Source organism: Hordeum vulgare, chromosome 3H, assembly GCF_904849725.1.
Source record: "Hordeum vulgare subsp. vulgare chromosome 3H, MorexV3_pseudomolecules_assembly, whole genome shotgun sequence".
Lineage (NCBI taxonomy): Eukaryota > Viridiplantae > Streptophyta > Magnoliopsida > Poales > Poaceae > Hordeum > Hordeum vulgare.
In genome coordinates, this window is record NC_058520.1 from 532,837,931 (window position 1) to 532,853,007 (window position 15,077).

General features: G+C 51.6%; 1 pseudogene; it reads left to right on the forward strand.

Annotated features, from left to right (window-relative positions):
- The window catches only part of LOC123441986, a 63,795-nt pseudogene that overhangs the window by 10,313 nt on the left and 38,405 nt on the right, over positions 1–15,077 (forward strand).

The window sequence follows — 15,077 nt, forward strand, 5'->3', positions numbered from 1 at the left end:
GTCCTTCCATACTTTCATGACCCTTGACCGACCAATGTAGGAGACATGCGAAACCTTCCCCGCCCAAGGACGGTGTCAAGGTATTAGGTAGTCAACCAAACCCCGACGCGTCAGTGGGGGCTGCTACCTCTTGAGCTTGCGTTGGTTTTCCCTTGAATAGGAAAGGGTGATGCAGTGAAGTAGATAAGTATTTCCCTCAGTTTGTTGAGAACCAAGGTATCAATCCAGTAGGAGGAACAAGCAAGGCCCCAATAGTAGTACCTACAAAAATAATCAAACACTTGCACCCAACGCTATAAAGGGGTTGTCAATCCCTTCAGAGTTATTTGCAAGGATAAGATCTGATAGAGATAGATATAAAAGATCGCGGAAACAAAAGTAAATAAATAGCAGCAAAGTATTTATCGTATTTTTGGTTTATAGATCTGAAAATATAATATGGAAAATAGACCCGGGGGCCATAGGTTTCACAAGAGGCATCTCTCATAAAGGAAAGTAATACGGTGGGTCAACAAATTACTCTCGAGAAATTGATAGAAAAGCGAATAATTATGAAGATATCTAAGGCAATGATTATGCATATAGGCATCACGTCAGTATCAAGTAGACAGAAACGGTTCTGTATCTACTACTATTACTCCACACCTCGACCGACTCCTGCGTGCATCTAGAGTATTAAGTTAATGAGAACAGAGTAATGCATTAAGTAAGATGACCTGATGTAGAGGGATAAACTCAAGCAATATGATGAAAACCCCATCTTTTTATCCTCGATGTTGATACGTCCCAAACGTATCTATAATTTCTGCTTGCTCCATGCTAGTTTTGGGTGATATTGCTATGTGTTTTGTACACTTTCATACCTTTTTCAACATATTTGGACTAACCTACTAACTCAGTTCACCCAGTGCCAGTTTCTGTCTGCTGATGTCTGTGAATTGCAGGTTTATACTCATATTTACAGTGCCCGAAAAATTCCACATAAAATATATAAAAAATCAGTGTTCCAGAAGACTCTAGACGGCCGAAGTAGGGCCAGAGGGGGGCCACCAGGCCTCGAGGAGACCTGGTGGTGCGGCCTGCCCCCTGGCTGCGCGAGGAGGCCGCCTGGGTGGGGCCCACCCCCTTTGGTGCCCTACCTTGGCTCCTATTTTTACCCCCGTGGAGGAAACCCTGATTCCGGAACCCTTTTCTCCAGAAGCAATTCCGACCTCCGCCGCCATCGCCAACAAGTTTCGGGGGACCAGAATTCCTGTGCCGGCACCCTGCTGGGACGGGGAAGTGCCTCCGGATTCATCTCCATCGACGTTGCTTCCTCCCTCCATGAAGCGGGAGTAGGTCCTCCTCGGGGCTGAGGTCTTCTATAGTAACTATGTGGTTAATTCTCTCTCTCATGATGTGCTCTTGATTGTGATCATGGGCTATGTGGATATAGGGTGATCCCATGACGTTTCCCCTTCTTCTATGTATTGGATTGATGTACTCACTTTATCTTATCTAGTATAATCCCCGAGACCATGGTGAGAGCGTTCTATTGGACATGGATTAGAAGAATATTTTCATGAGTGATTTCCTCTTTTGTGAATTGATTGAAGATTGAGAGTCACTTGGTGCTTGTCTTTGACTATCCTTGAGATACGTTGTGTTGATTGTGGTACTCTCTTTGGATGGCCGCGGTGACACTGGGAAATCCATAGATGAGAACTACGAACTGTGAGGTGTGCTTTTGTAGCCCTACATAATTCTCGTCCTCTCTTTATCACAAAGGAATGACCTCCGAGTACGTCTCCATTGCATGTTTAGTGGAAATATCATGTGATTAGACTATGTTAATGTTGTTGGGAGTTGCCACTAGTGAAAGTATGAATCCTAGGCCTTGTTTCTCACCATTGTTACACCGTTTATGCTCACTTTTGTCACTTGCTACCTTGCTGCCATTTTTATTTCAGATTTACAATACCTTGTTTTACCATCCATATCACTTGCCTTTTAACATCTCTTCGCTGAACTAGTGCACCTGTACAACTGACAATTGTATTAGGTGTGTTGGGGACACAAGACACTTCTTGTACTCCCTATATCCATATATACAGGGCCTAATGCATTTTTCGAGGCTAATTTGACCATATGTTAGAGCAATAATATATGACATGCAAGTTACACAAAGCATATCATTTAATTCGTACGTGAAAGGAGCTTTCAATGATATAATTTTCACGTTATATATTTCATATACGATTAATCTTATCAATAGTCAAAGGCAATCTCGAAAAATGCATTAGGCCCTATATATATGGATGGAGGGAGTATCTTAATTGCAGGGTTGCTTGAGAGAGACCATCTTCAACCTCTACTTCCCCGAGTTCAATAAACCTTAGGTCATCCACTTGAGGGAAATTGCTGCTATCCTACAAACCTCTACGCTTGGAGGCCCAACATAGTCTACAAGAATAGATGCGTGCGTAGACATCAAGCTATTTCTGGCGTCCTTGCCGAGGAGGTGAGTGCTTGAAGGTATATATTTAGATCTTGCAATTAAATCTTTTTGTTTCTTGTTTTTATTTCACTAGTTAGGCTTCATGGAAAACAATAAAAATATGAGAGAGCTTTACAAACTTTATCTTGAACTAGGACATGAAGTGTTTGAGGAGAAAATTAAAAAACCTATGAAACTTTATTATTTGCATAACAATTATGATGGTGGCAATGTTATTAGTATGCTTTCTTTGAATAACAATATTGCTAATGAGATGGAAAGCTCTAATCTTGGGGATAACGGGTTTGATGAACATGATATTTTTCGTCCCCCAACTTTTGAGGAGAAAATTTGCTTTGATGATTACCATGATAATAATGATTGCTTTACTCTCACTATTCCTAATAAGAAAGATTTTGCTTATAAGAAGAGTAGTGATACGTTTATGCTTTTGGATCATGGAAATAATGCCTTATGTGATACTTATATTGTTGAGTTTATTCATGATCCCACTGAAATTATTATGAGAAGGGAACACATGCTTATAGATATTTCAATAATATCAAGTTCCCCCTCTTTATGTTGAAGGTTTTGAAGCTGCACTTGTTTTGCCTTCCTATGCTTACTGCTTCGTGCTTCGATGAATTATTCTATTGCAATATTCCTATGCATAGGAAGCATGTTAGACTTAAATGTGTTTGGTATTTGCTTCTTGATGCTCTCTTTTGTTCTACAACTCTTATTACTACGAGAGCATCATTAAAATCTTAAGCCTATCTTTATGGCTATAAAGAAAGAGCTCTAGGTAGACAACCCTTGTTATCTTTACTTTGAGTATTTACTTTCAGTTTTTAGTGGTCTTTATGTGTGTTACTACTATAGCAACATCATTGTATCTGATGGGGTCATAGTCCTAGGGTAAGGTCATAGGCCTGCCATACAGGTCCTACCCAAGGACTACCCCACACAAAGGACAGGGCCCTAAGTCTGCCCCGACTGAATTAAGGAGTCCCCATCATCCAGTCGGTAACAGATCCTGAATCATCCAGTCGGAGACTAGCATTCGGAGGATACCAGGCTAACCGACTGGCTACACTCGGTACATCGTAACCTCTCTGGAGGGAAACTGCCGTACGTTTTCGGGTGCATTTATTAGCATTTAGGGCATACGTTACCTGTAACGTACGCATTCAACCCCCGTTACTCCACCCCTGTGCCGGAACCGTTGTGGAGGGCAGCGCACTCTATATAAGCCGCCCTCCCCCACTGGTAGAAGGGTTAGCAAATCATTGTATTCCATATTACACTCGACAACAAGCTCCGAGAGCACTAAGACGTAGGGCTGTTACCTCCACCGCAGAGGGGCCTGAACTCATACAACCTTGCCGTAGCTAGGACTCTGCCCATCTCATTCGTACCCTACACCTCTACTGTCAGGCTTATACCCACGACAGTTGGCGCCCACCGTGGGGCAGGCGTCTAAGCGACTTCCGGCGAATTTGCGACTACTTCTTGTCGTCATGTCGTCCGGTGGAGATTCGAGCATGGGTCACCAGATCTTCTTCGCCGCTCTCTCCTTCATCGTCGACGACTTGGCGTGGCTTTGGGATGCGCCTCTCGTCATCGAGGAGCTTCCCCGTCGCGGGGCTACACACTTCCGTGCCGGCGCCCGCGACATTCTTCTTGTACAGCGGTCGGCTCCCGTGTCGACCTACACCGTCGTCACGCGCCACGTCAAGCGGTCCCGCCGTCCGCGGCTCCAGCGTTGGGTGCAACACGCCCAGGCGCGCCAGAACGCATCTTCGCAAGTGGCGGTTCTTGAGTCCGTTGTGGTTGCCCCGTCGGCCCAGCACTCGGACTCGGTTCCGACTGAGTTTCCTTCCGAGTATGCGGGTCACGGGCCCGCAGCAGAAGTACACATGGCCAACTCCCATGAAGATCCCCGTCAGGCTGGCCGGAACGAGCACGAGATCGGCGAAACGTCCGGCGCACGTCGTCCACCTCGCCGTTCTGCTAGTCGGCACACTCGGCGGAGCAACGTGGAGCTGTTCCGCACACCCCTCCTCAACTTGGCTGCAGCTGCCAAGATAGCTGATGCCCTCCAGCCGACTGATTCAGAGGCTGGTAGAGGGATCGAGCAGATCCGAGCCCTGTTGCACATGGCGCATCAGCAGAATTCGGCAGTCTCCCAGGCGCACAACCGGATCTATAACAGCTCCGTCCACGCGAATACGCATCGATCAGTTCACAGCCCCGGTTCCCATCAGCGCCACAGGGGAGGCAGCCGTTCTGTGATTCATGAAGATCGTCGCCGCTCACGCACCCCTCCGCGGGGTGGGCCCTATGGGTCCCGGCATCATGATGACCGGCGTTCAGTCGGCGACACTTATGACCCAAGACCCGACGCAAGAGGATGTATCGCCCAGCGAAGAGTCGACAGAGGTCGAGCCCACCGCGATGGTCGCGATATCGACCGTCCGAGTGGAAGCAGGGCCACCGTGTCTGGTCCCGAGTGTTTCAGTCGAGCCATCCGTTCGGCTGACATCCCTCCCAACTTCCGATTGGCGACGGGAATTAGCAAGTTCACAGGAGAGCCCAAGCCAGAAACGTGGCTGGATGACTACCGAGTGGCAGTCCAGATCGGAGGAGGGGACGACCATGTCACCATGAAGCATCTCCCTCTGATGCTCGACGGCTCGGCACGAGCGTGGCTGAACCAATTGACCCCCTCAAGCATCTACAGTTGGGCAGATCTGGCCCGAGTGTTCATCAAGACCTTCGAAGGGACGTGCAAGCGCCCTTCTGGCCTTGTGGAGCTCCAGCACTGCGTACAGAAACGGAATGAGCCCCTGCGTGACTTCATCCAGCGCTGGACAACTCTCTATCACACAGTGGAGAACGTCACCGAGCATCAAGCAGTCTGCGCTTTCATGGCAGGTGTGCGGTACAGGGATCTGTACCTGAAGTTCGGCCGAACAGGCGACATTTCCATGAGCAAGATGATGGAGATAGCCACACGCTATGCAAATGGCGAAGAGGAAGACCGCATCCGGAGCGGCAAGCACAATACAGTCGGCGATGTGGACGGAGGTGACACTCGGAAGCAGAAACAGAAAGCTCCGCCCACACCGCAAGCAGAAGCTGCAGCCGTGACCAATGCCAAGTTCAAGGGCAAAGGGAAGGCGCAGTTTACCCCCAAGAAGAAGCAGTTCAATAATCCCATCTTGGACCAGCCCTGTCCGGTTCACACTAAGATGGACGAAGAAGGCAACCCCATATATGCGAAGCATACCACTCGACAGTGTCGCCTCCTGATCCAGGGGTTCAACGAAGGGCAACCAAGTGAGAAGGACCATGAACAGGTTGAGGAGGATAAGGAGGATCCGTTCCCCCAAGTCCATGCAACCCTGATGATCTTTGCTGACGTCGAGAGCAAGAGCCGACTGAAGCTGGTGAACATAGAGGTGAACATGGCCACCCCTTCCAACCCCAAGTTCCTCAAATGGTCCCAAACTGCGATCACCTTCGACCAGTCGGATCACCCGGCACATGTACCCACCCCAGGAAGACAGTCCCTGGTCGTCGACCCGGTGGTAGAAGGAGTCCGACTGCGCAAAGTCCTCATGGATGGCGGCAGCGGCTTGAACATCATGTACGCCGACACCCTCAAGGGGATGGGCATCCCGATGTCCAGACTCAGTGAGAGCAGCATGCAGTTCCACGGAGTCGTTCCTGGACGGAAGGCCAAATCACCCGGCCAGATCGCGTTGGACGTCGTTTTCGGCTCCGACAAGAACTTCCGCAAGGAGAAGCTGACGTTCGAAGTGGTTGACTTCGAGAGCGCTTATCACGCAATTCTGGGTCGCCCAGCGTATGCGCACTTCATGGCCCGTCCATGTTACGTATACCTAAAGCTGAAGATGCCAGGCCCGAAGGGCGTGATCACCATCACAGGCAATCAGCAGCGGGCTGAAGAGTGTCTGCAGCAGGGATCAAGAATCGCCGACCAGCAGATGGCCGTCCTCGAGCTGGACGAGTACAAGAAAACAGTCGACCCCGCCGACCTGATGCGCTCGAAAAAGCCGGCTTCAGAGTCTGCATTTCAGTCGGCGGGAGAGACGAAGAAGGTCAGCATCCACCCGACGGACGCCACTGCTGCCCCGACGAACATCTCCACCACCCTCGATCCTAAATAGGAAGCGGAGCTCACCCAATTCCTCCATGAGAACTGGGACATCTTCGCATGGAAACCCTCTGACATGCCAGGTGTACCCAGGGAATTGGCTGAGCACCGACTGCACGTGGATTCCACGGCCCGGCCTGTCCGAGAACGCCCGCGTCGGTCCGCCGCGCACAAGAGGAAGGCAATCGGGGAAGAGGTGGCCAAGCTGCTGGCAGCCAACTTCATTCGCGAGGTTCACCACTCTGAGTGGCTCGCCAATGTTGTCATGGTGCCGAAGAAGGACAAGTCGCTCCGAATGTGCATCGACTTCAAGCATCTCAATAAGGTCTGCCCGAAAGACCATTTTCCGCTCCCCCGCATAGATCAAATTGTCGATTCGACTGCAGGTTGCGAGCGTCTGTCATTTCTCGATGCCTACTCGGGCTATCATCAGATCCGTCTGTATGGTCCCGATGAGTTAAAGACAGCCTTCATCACCCCATTCAGGTGCTTCTGCTACATCACTATGCCTTTCGGTCTGAAGAATGCAGGAGCTACCTTTATGCGCATGATCCAAAAATGTCTCCTCGACCAGATCGGTCACAATGTGGAGGCATACATGGATGATATCGTAGTCAAGTCACGCAAAGGTTCCGACCTGCTGACTGACTTGGCAGAAACATTCGCCAACCTTCGTAGGTACGATATCAAGCTCAACCCAGCCAAATGTTCATTCGGTGTTCCCAGCAGAAAGTTACTCGGTTTCTTCGTTTCCGAACAAGGGATCTACGTCAACCCCGAAAAGATCGGGACCATCGTCCGAATGGAGAGGTCGGTCAGAATACACGATGTTCAACGGCTCACAGGTTGCCTAGCGGCTTTGAGCAGGTTCATCAGTCGACTCGGCGAAAAAGCACTTCCTGTGTACCGACTCATGAAGAAATCAGATACCTTCGAATGGACAGACGAAGCCGAAGTCGCATTCGACGACCTCAAAGTCCTACTTTCCACCCAACCGGTTCTTACTGCTCCGTTCAGTAAAGAGCCCCTTCTTCTATATATCGCGGCTACAAATCAAGTTGTCAGTACTGTTCTTACAGTCGAGCGAGAAGAAGAAGGCAAAGCGTACAAAGTTCAGCGGTCAGTGTACTACGTCTCCGAAGTCCTGACTCCTTCCAAGCAGAGGTATCCCCATTATCAAAAATTTATCTATGGGATCTATATGACTGCGAAGAAGGTGGCTCATTATTTCGAAGACCACTCAGTATTTGTCGTTTCTGATGCTCCGTTGTCGGAAATTCTCCACAATCAAGACGCATCAGGCCGAGTGGCGAAGTGGGCAATGGAGATGTTGTACTGTGACATCAAGTTCGAGGCCAAGAAAGCTATTAAGTCCCAAGCCCTGGCTGACTTTATAGCAGAATGGGTAGAACAATAGCAACCGACCCACATCTACTCGGCTCATTGGACAATGTTCTTCGATGGGTCTAAGATGTTGAATGGCTCCGGCGCTGGTGTTGTGATCATATCACCAAAGGGCGACAAGCTCAAGTACGTGCTGCAGATACACTTTGATTCCTACAACAACGAGGCAGAATATGAAGCTCTCCTCTACGGATTGCGCATGGCCATCTCACTCGACGTCCGTCGCTTAATGGTCTACGGCGATTCGGATTTGGTGGTCAATCAAGTGATGAAAGAGTGGGACGTCAGGAACCCCACCATGACCACATACTGCAATGCAGTGAGGAAGCTGGAGAAGAAGTTTGAAGGTCTAGAGCTCCACCATGTTCCGAGACTGAAGAACCAAGCAGCTGATGAGTTGGCAAAACTCGGATCCACTCGGAGACCAGTCCCGAGTGATGTCTGCCTCGAGCACCTCCACCTTCCCTCAGTCAAAGAAGATCCTTTCACAAAAGAACCGGTACAACCCAAGAGCACAACAGATCCGACTGAAGTTGATGTACCTGCTGTGGTTGATCTGGTCATGGAGATTCTGGCTGTCATTCCCGATTGGACCGTGCCGATCATGGCATATATCTTGAGGCAAGAACTTCCAGAAGACGAAGTCCAAGCCAGGCAGATAGTCCGCAGGTCGAAGTCATTCACTGTCATTGAAGGCCAATTGTACAAGGAAAGTATCTCAGTCGTTCTTCAATGATGCATCTCCCGAGAGGAGGGGCAGCTGATTCTGGAGGATATTCACTCGGGGACCTGCGGTCATCACGCTTCTTCGAGAGCAATCGTAGCCAAGGCATTCAGGGCTGGTTTCTTTTGGCTGCAGGCTAACGAGATGGCTAAGGATATGGTTGATCGATGTGAGGGCTGCCAGTTCTACTCCAACAAGTCCCACAAGCCAACGTCTGCGTTGAAGACGATCCCTCTGGTGTGGCCGTTTGCAGTGTGGGGATTAGATACAGTCGGCCCATTCAAGATAGGCCAAGGTGGATACACACATCTGTTGGTGGCAGTCGACAAGTTCACGAAATGGATCGAAGCGAAGCCCATCAAGAAGCTCGACGCCTCAACAGCCGTCACGTTTGTCACGGACATCATCTTCAGATTCGGTGTACCTCACAGTATAATCACGGACAACGGGACAAACTTCGACTCGGACAGATTCAAAGGTTTCTGTACAAGCCAAGGCATCCGAGTGGATTTTGCTTCCGTAGCACATCCTCAGTCCAATGGACAAGCAGAGCGGGCAAACGGACTTATTTTGCAAGGATTGAAGCCCCGACTCCTGCGAGAGATAGGACATGCCGCTGGCGCTTGGGTTACCGAGCTACCTTCAGTGCTTTGGGGACTTCGCACAACCCCGAACAGATCTATAGGGCGATCACCGTTCTTCCTCGTTTATGGAGCAGAAGCAGTCCTTCCGAATGACTAGCTTCACAATGCGCCACGAGTCGAACTCTTCTCCGAAGCCGAAGTAGAATAAGCAAGGCAAGATGGAGTGGATCTCCTGGAGGAAGAACGCGAGATGGCACTAACTCGCTCGACCGTTTATCAACAAAATCTGCAGCGTTTTCCTGCACGCCACGTCAGGAGTCGGACGTTCCAAGCAGGCGACCTGGTGCTTCGAGTGGATCAACAAAGACCTCACAAGTTGGCTCCAGCCTGGGAAGGACCCTTCATCATCTCCAAGGTGCTGAAAAACGGAGCATACAGACTCTACAACATCGAGAGGGAGACAGACGAGCCGCGCGCATGGAACGAAGATCTCCTGAAGCGTTTCTACACGTGACCGTTGACTGAAGCGATGTAAAGAACAAGTGTTGGCGAAATAATATAAAGCAGATTGAGTTTTTTGCAGGTTCAAAGTTCTTCCGCGGTCACAGACTCCGGTCTCAAAAAAAAAACTTAGTTGCGATCCAGAATCGCCTAAGTATTCACTTTCTCCGAGTGTGCACTTCACGTCACACTCGGGGAGGCTTAGCTGCGATCCAGCATCGCCTAAGTATTAACTTTCTCCGAGTGTGCACTTCACGTCACACTCGGGGGCTTAGCTGCGATCCAGCATCGCCTAAGTATTAACTTTCTCCGAGTGTGCACTTAACGTCACACTCGGGGGCTTAGCTGCGATTCAGCATCGCCTAAGTATTAACTTTCTCCGAGTGTGCACTTCACGTCACACTCGGGGGCTTAGCTGCGATCCAGCATCGCCTAAGTATTAACTTTCTCCGAGTGTGCACTTAACGTCATACTCGGGGGCTTAGCTGCGATCCAGCATCGCCTAAGTATTAACTTTCTTCGAGTGTGCATTTAACGTCAGACTCGGAGGACTTAGCCGCGATCCAGCATCGCCTAAGTATTAACTTTCTCCGAGTGTGAACTTAACGTCACACTCGGGGGCTTAGCTGCGATCCAGCATCGCCTAAGTATTAACTTTCTTCGAGTGTGCACTTAACGTCACACTCGGGGGCTTAGCCGCGATCCAGCATCGCCTAAGTATTAACTTTCTTCGAGTGTGCACTTAACGTCACACTCGGGGGGCTTAGCTGCGATCCAGCATCGCCTAAGTATTAACTTTCTCCGAGTGTGCACTTAACGTCACACTCGGGGGCTTAGCTGCGATCCAGCATCGCCTAAGTATTAACTTTCTCCGAGTGAGCACTTAACGTCACACTCGGAGGCTTAGCTGCGATCCAGAATCGCCCACGTACTACCCTTCTCCGAGTGTGCACTACACGTCACACTCGGGGGGCTTAGCTGCGATCCAGCATCGCCTAAGTGTTAACTTTCTTCGACTGTGCACTTCACGTCACACTCGGGGGCTTAGCTACGGTCCAGCATCGCCTAAGGATTAAACTTCTCCGAGTGTGCACTTAACGTCACACTCGGGGGCTTAGCTGCGATCCAGCATCGCCTTAGTATTAACCTTCTCCGAGTGTGCACTACACGTCACACTCGGGGGCTTAGCTGCAATCCAGCATCGCCTAAGTATTAACCTTCTCCGAGTGTGCACTTCACGTCACACTCGGAGGCTTAGCTGCGATCAAGCAGCGATTGTTTGCCTTTGGCTTCCCCAATAACCGCCAAACAAAAACACGAATCAACATTGCAACAGAAGAGCAAAAATCCGATTCCAAAATTCTCGCAAAGATAGCTAACTCGGTGCGGATCAAGCTTACCCGCACCAATTTAAAAGTGGGACGGCCAACAGAAGTGGCCAAAGTACCTTACAGACAAACACTCGGCATACCGAGGATAAAGTTTCTTACGCGTCAGCTGGGCCGGCGCCAGGACTGGAGGGCTCCACGAAAGTGTCCAAGTCGATTCCGTCGGCGATGTGGGTAGCACTCTCAAGGAACGTCTCCATGAAGTCTTCGAATCGAAGCTTCTTCGTGTTGGCGACCTTCAGAGTCTTCAGTTTTTCCTCACGCACCTCCTTGCAATGGACTCGGACCAAGGACAGAGCAACATCTGCACCGCAACGAGCTGCAGATTTCTTCCACGACTACACTCTGTTGGGAATCTCCTCTAGTCGGGTCATCACGTTCTCCATCTCCTGCCGCGAATCATCTTCTGGCCAAAGCTCCTTGTCGATTCGGCCGACGACTTCTCTCATTCGACCGATGAAAGGACCAACTTTGCCCACGCGGATGTGCGCACGGAGCAGATCCCGATTGGCGTCGTCGTCGAGTGGAACGTTCTCAAGAATCGAACGCTCCACGTCAGCTGCTTCAGCTTCAGCGTCAAAGCAAAAATCTGCAAAAATAGGACAAACAGACAATAAGCGCCGAGTGTTACGCGCATAGCACAACCACTCGGAAAAAGCAGGACTTACCAGCCAGACGCGTCATCATCTGCCGAGCCCAGTCGCTGACATATTTCTCTTGCGCCCTGCATCGTTTGTTCAGCACATCCATCTGACTCATCAGCGCAGTCCTCTGTTTCCCCATCTTTTCCACTTCCTCAGTCAACACCTTGTTCACTTCACGCGCCTGCTCCAATGACCTCTCCCGTTCCGCCAGAGCATCCTTCATGCCGGCCATTGCAAGCATGGCCGCATCAAGTTCACCAGCGAACTGATTCCTCTCCGCCTTGAGAGTCTCATAGGCCGTCCCCATTTCACAAGTTTTCTGCCAACAAGAAACAAGGGACAATCAGAAAGTTCAACAGTTAACAGTATAAGTTCTTCAGACCCCTGCCGACGCAAGCAGTCGACAACGGTCTCGGGGACTACACCCAGTGGGTTCACTAAGAGTGACCCCACTGGCATGCACCTCAAGCAGGCCTGCCCTATTGAGATGGATGTTATCACCTACGCCTCCGAGGCCAATACTACCCGACCTGAGTACAACTTACTCTCGGGGACTCTTACCGTAAGTGCACTCCGAGTGCAACAACTACTCGCACTCGGTAATCCTATCTACAGACACAACCAAACTCAAGGCAAAATGTATAAAGACAACTGTCAGTGCAAGCACTCGACAGAAGTCTGGGGACTACACCCACTGGGTTCACTCAGAGTGAACCCATTGCAAACAAAAGCTGCTATTGAAGAACACCCAGTGGGTTACTGGGGAAAAGTAAATACTTACTAGACCACTTAATCGGATATCATCGCGCAGCTCCAAGCTCCGCTGGTACAAGGCCGCAATGGAGTCATAGGCCCTCTTGGCTTCTCCAGCCATCAGCTCCGCCTGCATCATAGCCCCCTTGGCCGCTCCCACCTGCTCCTCCGGAAGACGCTGGATGCTGAATTCAGCATTCGACGAACCTGGAATCGTCGGAGGTTCCTGAGGCATCCCAAGGTCCGCCCCAGTCGGCCCCTCCTCCACCAGCACTGGTTCTGTCGGTGGCGGCGCCTCTGTCGGCAGCACGTCGGCGGCGAGAGCGACAGCGGGAGGAGCAGCCTCAAGAACAGGCTCCACAGCTGGGTCGGCTCTCCCCTGGTCGCCCTCATCCAGGCAGATCGCCCCTGACAGGCCGAATGACACGAGGTCTCAGAAAAAGAAAGAAGCACCTGGCTGGGACGCGATAGTATAAAACACTCGACGTTCCTACAACACACCTGGCTGAGACGAGACGACGTTGTCCGTGTCCATGGGGTCGTCTTCCTGACGCGCCGGAGAGGTGGCATAAGTAGCGACCCTGTCGAGTGAGATCCATTCGGCCGGTAAACAGAAGTTCACTCGGATATCAGAAAGAACTGAAAGCCGAGTACACGTACGTGGAGGTGATGGGGACAGCGACCCTCATTCGCGGCACAGCCTTCCGAGGTTTAGGCCCACTCGGCTTGGGCGCCTTAGAAGATTGGCCCACGGGCTCAGCGGCGGCATCCCTGGTCCTCTTAGTGCTTCGAACACTCGGGACCACTGGAGCAGTAGGCGGAGCACTCGAAGACGCGGGAGGAGCTGAGGGGACAGCGGGCTCATGTCGGTGCTTGGTCCGATGCTCCAGTTGCGGAGGTGGCGAGTCCTGCTCCTCGTCTTCTTCCTCTTCCTCGCTGTTCTCCTCCTCTGATCCTCCGCTGTCGGAGACGTACTCGGCGCTCTCCACACTGCCCTCCTGGCTGCCTTCCTCCTCCGGATTCCCATTCGAGACGGGGGAGAACCAGTTGGTCCACGCCTGCATAAATTTCAGTCGGAAACATTGGACATCACACGGAGATATAGACAAACGACAGGAATTAAGACAGTTCAATGCACTCGACAAGTGCCACTCACCTGGTTCGGTGGAGGATGATCCGTGCTGTAAGGCTTCACTCGCCGGGCCCCTTTGGGGTTCTCGCAGGGACCCGTGATTTGGAGCACCCACGAGGTCACCCTCTCCTCAGTCACACCCACCACGTTGGTCCGAGTGGAGTCTTCGGGCCCCGTGTAATGCCACATGGCATGGTCGCGAGCCTGCAGAGGCTGGATCCGCCGACGAAGGAAGACTTCCAGCAGGTCTATACCGGTGACCCCCCTCCTGACAACGTCCACGAGTGCCTCAACCAAGGGCTGGACGTCGTTCTTCTCCGCCTTCGAGAGCGCGAGCTGCTTAGGCGGGGCGGGCCGATCTAGACTAAAAGGAGGTAGCCCAGTCGACGCATTCGGACAGGCGATATCCTGGCAGTAGAACCACGTCGACTGCTAGTTCCTAACTGACTCACTTAATTGGAGAGCGGGATAGCTACTCCGACTCTTCTTCTGGAATCCTAAACCCCCGTAGAGCTGGAGGAGGTGCGTCTTATCATCCGACTGTCTAAGTCGTTTGATGGTTTGGGATCGGGCGGAGAAGATGTGTTTGAACAAACCCCAATGGGGAGGGCACCCGATGAAACACTCGGACAAAACAATAAAGGCAGAAAGATGGGCGATGGCATTCAGAGGAAAATGGTGAAGTTGGGCCCCGAAGTGATTCATGATGCCCTTGAAGAAAGGATGCGGGGGCAAAGAAAAACCTCGGTGGACATGGCGGAGGAGCAGGACGCGCTCCCCCTCCCGAGGCGCCGGCTCGACCTCGTGCTCCGCCGGCAGTCTCCAGGACTTATGCACGAGCATTCCGTGCTCCACCAACTGCAGCAGATCTCCCTCCGTCACCGTGGAGGGGAGGAAGTCTCCTTGGATCCACCCCGCCGGCAGCGGCCGCTGCCGCCGCTGAGCAGGCGCCGCCGCCTTGCCCTTCTTCTTCCTCGCGTCCATCTTGCTGGTCTGACCCTTGGTCATGGAGGCGATGGCGAGCCCTCGAGAGGAAGGAGAAGGAAGGAGTGTAGGAGCGCTGGAGGTGGCGAGGAAGACGGAGCAGGTGAGAGCGGAAGATTCGGCGAGCGTAACGAAGAAGCCTCGCCACCCAGATTTAAATAAGGTTCCGACTGGGTCACTGGCGGGTGGCCCCGAAACCTTATCCGCCCGACCGGCCGCGGCGATATCCGTGGAGGAGTTGAACGCGCGAGAATCGAGGCGTCGGGCGCTACTCGAGTGCGCTGGCGTCATCCCCGCTGCGCGC